Genomic DNA, 5,902 nt, shown 5'->3' with positions numbered 1-5,902 from the left:
CGCGGTTCTCGCAGGTGGTTTGTATCGCAGCTGTGCGGATGTGTTGGTGCGTGCGCTGTGCTGGGAGAGTTCGCTTTGGCACCCAAGTGGGGCTCTGCCCTTCTGTGGCGCTGGCGTTGGAGCTGCACGGTCACTGTTTGTGGCCGCGTGTTGTCTCCCGCCGGCAACACCACGACAGCACGCTCCCAGGCCTCTGTCGGCAGTGGCAAGCTCAGTTGGGAGCACGGGTGGTCGCACTGAAAGCATCTACTCGCCTAACCCTGGGCGATTGCGACTCTCTCGAACCCGACCAAGTACTTAGGACGCCGCCAGGACCTGAGAGGGTTTCGAGGTGTATCGTGCAGGGGTGCTCTGCCTCCTCCTGTTTGCAGAATAATTGAGCGGACCCTTGCGTGTTCGCGCGGGCCCCCGGGACACACTCCGGGCTCTGCTCTAGTTGACGCAGCTCTGTGGTTGATCATGCCAGTAGTCATATGCTTGTCTCAAAGATTAAGCCATGCATGTCTCAGTACAAGCCGCATTAAGGTGAAACCGCGAATGGCTCATTAAATCAGTTATGGTTCCTTAGATCGTACCCACGTTACTTGGATAACTGTGGTAATTCTAGAGCTAATACATTCAAACAGAGTCCCGACCAGAGATGGAAGGGACGCTTTTATTAGATCAAAACCAATCGGTCGGCTCGTCCGGTCCGTTTGCTTGGTGACTCTGAATAACTTTGGGCTGATCGCACGGTCCTCGTACCGGCGACGCATCTTTCAAATGTCTGTCTTATCAACTGTCGATGGTAGGTTCTGCGCCTACCATGGTTGTAATGGGTAACGGGGAATCAGGGTTCGATTCCGGAGAGGGAGCCTGAGAAACGGCTACCACATCCAAGGAAGGCAGCAGGCGCGCAAATTACCCACTCCCGGCACGGGGAGGTAGTGACGAAAAATAACGATACGGGACTCATCCGAGGCCCCGTAATCGGAATGGGTACAATTTAAATCCTTTAACGAGTATCTATTGGAGGGCAAGTCTGGTGCCAGCAGCCGCGGTAATTCCAGCTCCAATAGCGTATATTAAAGCTGTTGTGGTTAAAAAGCTCGTAGTTGGATTTGTGTCTCACGCTGTTGGTTCACCGCCCATCGGAGTTTAACTGGCATGTATCGTGGGACGGCTGCCGGTGGGGCGAGCCGAAGGCGTGCGACCGCCTCATTGCGTGTTCGTGCGTCCCGAGGCGGACCCCGTTGAAATCCTACCAGGGTGCTCTTTATTGAGTGTCTCGGTGGGCCGGCAAGTTTACTTTGAACAAATTAGAGTGCTTAAAGCAGTCAAGCCCGCCTGAATACTGTGTGCATGGAATAATGGAATAGGACCTCGGTTCTATTTTGTTGGTTATCGGAACCCGAGGTAATGATTAATAGGGACAGGCGGGGGCACTCGTATTGCGACGTTAGAGGTGAAATTCTTGGATCGTCGCAAGACGAACAGAAGCGAAAGCATTTGCCAAGTATGTTTTCATTTATCAAGAACGAAAGTTAGAGGTTCGAAGGCGATCAGATACCGCCCTAGTTCTAACCATAAACGATGCCAGCCAGCGATCCGCCGCAGTTCCTCCGATGACTCGGCGGGCAGCCTCCGGAAAACCAAAGCTTTTGGGTTCCGGGGGAAGTATGGTTGCAAAGCTGAAACTTAAAGGAATTGACGGAAGGGCACCACCAGGAGTGGAGCCTGCGGCTTAATTTGACTCAACATGGGAAACCTCACCAGGCCCGGACACCGGAAGGATTGACAGATTGATAGCTCTTTCTTGATTCGGTGGGTGGTGGTGCATGGCCGTTCTTAGTTGGTGGAGCGATTTTCTGGTTAATTCCGATAACGAACGAGACTCTAGCCTGCTAACTAGTCGCGTGACATCCTTCGTGCTGTCAGCGATTACTTTTCTTCTTAGAGGGACAGGCGGCTTCTAGCCGCACGAGATTGAGCAATAACAGGTATGTGATGCCCTTAGATGTTCTGGGCCGCACGCGCGCTACACTGAAGGAATCAGCGTGTCTTCCTAGGCCGAAAGGTCGGGGTAACCCGCTGAACCTCCTTCGTGCTAGGGATTGGGGCTTGCAATTGTTCCCCATGAACGAGGAACTCCCAGTAAGCGCGAGTCATAAGCTCGCGTTGATTACGTCCCTGCCCTTTGTACACACCGCCCGTCGCTACTACCTATTGAATGATTTAGTGAGGTCTTCGGACTGGTACGCGGCATCCACTCTTTCGTTGCCGATGCTACCGGAAAGATGACCAAACTTGATCATTTAGAGGAAGTAAAAGTCGTAACAAGGTTTCCGTAGGTGAACCTGCGGAAGGATCATTACCGACTAGACTGCATGTCTTTCGATGTGCGTGTCGTGTCGTGCAACACGCTACCTGTACGGCTCGCAGTAGCCGTGCGCCGCGTGCGCGACCACGCGTGCTTCTCAAAACTAACGGAAAATGTTGTGTGGTATGAGCGCTGAAGCTCTGGAGCGGCTGGCCTGCGGCACCTGGCGCCTCGCGCTGGTTTTGAATGACGTTCGCGCGAGTGCTTGTCCGCTCCGGAGTGGAGCCGTACGACGCCCATCGCCCGTGAGGCCGTTGGACACAAAACAGTGGAACAGGGGCCGTCGAACGCCTCAGTCCCGCCTATGCAACTGTTTTGAAAGAGACGGTGGAAACTGTAAAAAGATCACCCAGGACGGTGGATCACTCGGCTCGTGGGTCGATGAAGAACGCAGCAAATTGCGCGTCGACATGTGAACTGCAGGACACATGAGCATCGACGTTTCGAACGCACATTGCGGTCCATGGATTTCATTCCCGGGCCACGTCTGGCTGAGGGTCGACTACGTAAACTGAAGCGCGCAGCGTTTGTCGCGCTTCGGAGACGTAGGAGTGTCGTGCCGCCCTGTGAGGCCGGCCATGTCCCCTGAAACGAGCGATGCGCGCCTGTCGCCTGGCGGTTCGCATACCGGTACTGTCTCGGTAGCGTGCACAGCCGGCTGGCGGTGTGGCGTGCGACACCTCGTACAACGACCTCAGAGCAGGCGAGTCTACCCGCTGAATTTAAGCATATTACTAAGCGGAGGAAAAGAAACTAACAAGGATTCCCCCAATAGCGGCGAGCCAACAGGGAAGAGTCCAGCACCGAACCCCGCAGGCTGCCGCCTGTCGTGGCATGTGGTGTTTGGGAGGGTCCACTACCCCGACGCCTCGCGCTGAGCCCAAGTCCAACTTGAATGAGGCCACGGCCCGTAGAGGGTGCCAGGGCCGTAGCGGCCGGTGCGAGCGTCGGCGGGACCACTCCTTCGAGTCGGGTTGCTTGAGAGTGCAGCTCCCAGTGGGTGGTAAACTCCATCTGAGACTAAATATGACCAGGAGACCGATAGCGAACAAGTACCGTGAGGGAAAGTTGAAAAGAACTTTGAAGAGAGAGTTCAAAAGTACGTGAAACCGTTCTGGGGTAAATGTGAGAAGTCCGAAAGGTCGAACGGGTGAGATTCACGCCCATCCGGCAACTGGCCTCCGCCCTCGGCAGATGGGGCCGGCCGCACTTCTCCCCTAGTAGGACGTCGCGACCCGCTGGGTGCCGGCCTACGGCCCGGGTGCGGAGCCTGTCTTTCCGCGGGCCTCGGTTCGCGTCTGTTGGGCAGAGCCCCGGTGTCCTGGCTGGCTGCTCGGCGGTATATCTGGAGGAGTCGATTCGCCCCTTTGGGCGCTCGGGCTCCCGGCAAGCGCGCGCGGTTCTTCCCGGATGACGGACCTACCTGGCCCGGCCCCGGACCCGCGCCGCTGTTGGCCCAGGAAGCTCTCGGGCGGAATAATCGCTCCCGTCAGCGGCGCTTCAGCTTTGGACAATTTCACGACCCGTCTTGAAACACGGACCAAGGAGTCTAACATGTGCGCGAGTCATTGGGCTGTACGAAACCTAAAGGCGTAATGAAAATGAAGGTCTCGCCTTGCGCGGGCCGGGGGAGGATGGGGCTTCCCCGCCCTTCACGGGGCGGCGGCCTCCGCACTCCCGGGGCGTCTCGTCCTCATTGCGAGGTGAGGCGCACCTAGAGCGTACATGTTGGGACCCGAAAGATGGTGAACTATGCCTGGCCAGGACGAAGTCAGGGGAAACCCTGATGGAGGTCCGTATTGATTCTGACATGCAAATCGTTCGTCGGAGCTGGGTATAGGGGCGAAAAACTAATCGAACCATCTAGTAGCTGGTTCCCTCCGAAGTTTCCCTCAGGATAGCTGGTGCTCGTACGAGTCTCATCCGGTAAAGCGAATGATTAGAGGCCTTGGGGCCGAAACGACCTCTACCTATTCTCAAACTTTAAATGGGTGAGATCTCCGGCTTGCTTGATATGCTGAAGCTGCGAGCAAATGACTCGGATCGGAGTGCCAAGTGGGCCTCTTTTGGTAAGCAGAACTGGCGCTGTGGGATGAACCAATGATTGTTAACAGTTGGATCCTCGATCGATTTATGTTGATCTCGAAGAGGATTACAGACTATCTAGATTAGAGGATATGAGTGTTTTAGTTGTAGCCCTTAAGCACATTGTCAGAATAGGGCATCCGAAAGGGAATACAATTAGCTTTCCATATTCAGAACTGCTGATAGGCTGTTTTTGCGATGTAATAATCTACCAACCGGAAGGCAAGAATTGGGCAAGATACTTCAGCGGGCATATATCTTACGCAATGAAAAATTTGATCAAGAGGATATTTAGAAGGAATTTGTGGAGTGTTACGGTAGAACAGTTTATGAGTACGACAAGACAGGCTTTAGATTTTATAATCATGTCAGACAACCTTAATGAGTAGTTGGAATTTCGGTATAGCCGTTGCTCAGATTAATGCTATACGTAGCAACACCGTAATGACTGAAATATGGAAAGTTGCGGAGGATCGAGGTCTGGATATTATATGTATCCAGGAGCCTTACACTGCGAAAGGGAAACTGGTACAGTGCCCAATGGGTCCAAGAGTGATCATGTATGTAGAGAACCCAATGGTGGCTGTTTTGATACTGAAAAGAGAGGTTTCAGTGACAACAATTGCTTAGGTAAGTGATGAACACTTTGTTAGTGTGGAGCTAACGACAACTGAGGTGTCTTTCTCTTAACTAATTTGTACTTTCAATATCCACATAAGATACAACCTTATCTCGATAAAATGATAAGAGCCAACGAGATTGGAGGTAACAGATACCACATTTTCACAATAGACGCAAACGCTAAATCAGTACTGTGGAACAGCAGAGAAACTGACGAGAGAGGACTAGAACTACAGGATGCTATTGCAGAGCAGAACTTAATAATTGTGAATAAACCTGGGTATCCACCTACTTATCATAATAGGGCAGGGGCAAAATCTGACATTGACATTACGCTGGCAAATGGTAGTGTGCTAAATAGGATACAGGCATGGCAAGTACTGAACAGAGTGACTACAAGTGATCATAATATGATTACTTTTAGCCGGCCGCGGTGGCCGTGCGGTTCTAGGCGCTTCAGTCCGGAACCGCGCGACTGCTACGGTCGCAGGTTCGAATCCTGCCTCGGGCATGGATGTGTGTGATGTCCTAGGTTTAAGTTGTTCTAAGTTCTAGGGGACTGATGACCTCAGATGTTAAGTCCTATAGTGCTCAGAGCCATTTGAACCATGATTACAATGTAAACAGTGAGGAGAACTATATAGGAATCTACTTCGATTATAAAAGAGCAGACTGAAAGCGTATGAGAGAGGAGTTCCAACTACAGGTCCCAGTTGGAAATGGCTTTGATATTGATTTAGCGGCAGAAACAATACAGGTTCATACACAAAATCTCATGAATACCTTCATACCTAAGCGTCCATTCTTCCGAGGCTCGAAAGTGCAATGGAGTTCCAC

General features: G+C 52.5%; 2 non-coding genes across 2 annotated transcripts; both read left to right on the top strand.

Annotated features, from left to right (window-relative positions):
* The first annotated feature begins 446 nt into the window (after nt 1–446).
* On the top strand, nt 447–2,353 carry LOC126254848 (small subunit ribosomal RNA). The gene has a single exon (XR_007546455.1). It is a non-coding gene; the product is annotated as a small subunit ribosomal RNA (ribosomal RNA).
* A 352-nt stretch (nt 2,354–2,705) lies between these two features.
* On the top strand, nt 2,706–2,860 carry LOC126254324 (5.8S ribosomal RNA). Its single transcript, XR_007546039.1, has one exon. It is a non-coding gene; the product is annotated as a 5.8S ribosomal RNA (ribosomal RNA).
* Nucleotides 2,861–5,902: the final 3,042 nt, after the last annotated feature.

Source organism: Schistocerca nitens, chromosome 4 (assembly GCF_023898315.1).
Source record: "Schistocerca nitens isolate TAMUIC-IGC-003100 chromosome 4, iqSchNite1.1, whole genome shotgun sequence".
NCBI lineage: Eukaryota > Metazoa > Arthropoda > Insecta > Orthoptera > Acrididae > Schistocerca > Schistocerca nitens.
Note: the sequence above shows the minus strand (reverse complement) of the source record. Positions and strands in the feature narration are given on the sequence as shown.